Genomic DNA, 2,208 nt, shown 5'->3' with positions numbered 1-2,208 from the left:
TCTGACCCAGTTGGTCAGAGTGCTACTGCTGCTGATCCAACTATAAGGCCCAACCCTGCTGCTGATGGCAGTGCTCATACTTACTAAATCTGATTTCTTCTACCTACTAATAGTCCCTAAAATTCACTAGAGATTTAAAATGGCCCTGCCATTTCTCCTGGGGACACTGTTTTGCCTCTTGCTTTTCAAGAACCATAGCAAACATCTCAGCATTTACTCTGAACCAGTAGCAGGGTCAAGTCACTGTCCAAAAATCACACACCTACCAGTAACAGAGGCAGGACTCCAACTTGGAATATGAAGGTTCATCACTATATCCATGACCATTAGCCTGTACCATTACCCGAAGACAGGGGTCTGTGCGCATATATTGTCTCACAGTCACCTGTAACAATGTAAACCTCTGTTATATGATTTCTTTCTCAGAGCCTCATACTTGCTGGGAAACTGTTATATCACTAGAGCTGCTGGGAAACTGTTATATCACTAGAGCCACTCCATTGTCTCATTTCCCTTTCTTCTTCACACACAGCATTATATCCAACTTGTGGGTAGAAACTTCATCAGAAAGACATTAACTCTTTTTTTTTTTTTTTTTAGCATTTTTTATTGTGAAAATACTGTACAGAGAGGTTACAATTACATGGGTAAGATAATGAGCACATTTCTTATCAAGCTTTGTAGCCTCCTCCTTTGTTTCCCCTTCCCATCCCTTCCCAGCCTCTCCCCACCCATCCCCCCCACCAAAGCTGTAAAGTTCGTTTTTCGACATAATGACTTGTACATCTCATTGTTGCAATGGGTTCCCCTGTATCCCTGTTTTAACAATTTGTTTTTTCCCTTCCCCTCCACATATACCAACATCATATATAGTGAAAGCAGGGGTTATTCCATGGGGGAGGGACATACAAAGCAACAAAGACATAATCTTATAAATATGTTAGAAACAATCGCATGAAAGATCTCTCTCTCTCTCTTTTTTTTTGTCAGTCGTGGGGCTTGAGCTCTAGGCCTGGGAGCTGTCCCTGAGCAATTCAGCTCAAGGCCCAAGGCATTAACTCTTATGATCCCCAAATTCACTAGTCTTATATTTTAAATTAGGGAGGTCAGTGATAAACTATTACATGAGGGCAGGTACCAATAACATCAACATCTTCTTCTATTAAGAGGTAAGGGGAGGGAGCCCACTGACACATATTTTAAAATTTTGATACTTGAAAAAAAAGTTACTCCCTAGTCGTGTGTGTGTGTGTGTGTGTGTGTGTGTGTGTGTGTGTGTGTGTGTGTGTGTGTGTGTGTGTGTGTGTGTTGGTACTAGGTCTTGAATTCAGGGTCTGGGAACTCCTTAGCTTTTTTCCACTCAACCTGACACGCTACCACTGGAACTATACCTTCACTTCTGGCTTTTGGTGGTTAATTGGAGGTAAGAGTCTCAAGGACTTTCTTGCCTCTGCTAGCCTCAGATCTCAGCCTCCTGAGTAGCTACAATTACAGGTGTGAGTTCACTAGTGCCTAGCTTTAACTTTGTAAAAAAAAATTTTACAATCTGATAATAAGTCATGATATTTACATACAAAAAAGGAAAAATTGTATAGCTTACATTTAGCCCTTGAAGCTTGTCCACTGACCCCCAAAGATAAGACATTCTAAAGACCCTTTATGAAGCAAACTTTATGCCTCCAATCTGCGTTTTAAAACTTTCTCTTTCCTTGTCTCTTTCTTCCTTCTACACAGGTACCTAAAGATACCACGTCCTCCACTAAATTGTCATGCATCAGCTTTATCATCAGAGCACTTTTTACTTTTTTACCCCCTGTGCTTCAAACAAATGTCACCGTAACAAACCTTTGTCTTACAAAATGCAAAGAAGACTTCAGCTACATTATTTGTCTGAATTGGTACTACAGCTACTGTGCAGAATTTTCAAGCCTGACCTTGCCTCTGAACTGACTTGTAGATTTCTTTTTTCTTTTTCCTTTTTTCTTGTCTTTTCTTCCTTCCTTTCTTTTTTCTCTTTTTCTTTCCTTCCTTCCTCCCTCTCTCTCTCTCTCTCTCTCTCTCTCTGTCTCTCTCTCTGTCTCTCTGTCTCTCTGTCTCTCTGTCTCTGTCTGTCTCTCTCTCTCTCTCTCTCTCTCTCTCTATCTCTCTCTCTTCTGGGTGCAGTTCCTGGGGATTGAACTCAGGGCCTAGCACTGTGCTTGAGTTATT

The sequence above is a fragment of the Dipodomys merriami genome, unplaced genomic scaffold, assembly GCF_024711535.1.
Source record: "Dipodomys merriami isolate MVZ:Mamm:240054 unplaced genomic scaffold, mDipMer1.0.p SCAF_136, whole genome shotgun sequence".
In the NCBI taxonomy this organism is placed as follows: domain Eukaryota; kingdom Metazoa; phylum Chordata; class Mammalia; order Rodentia; family Heteromyidae; genus Dipodomys; species Dipodomys merriami.
The sequence above is the reverse complement of the archived record's forward strand: the minus strand, read 5'-3'. Positions refer to the sequence as shown.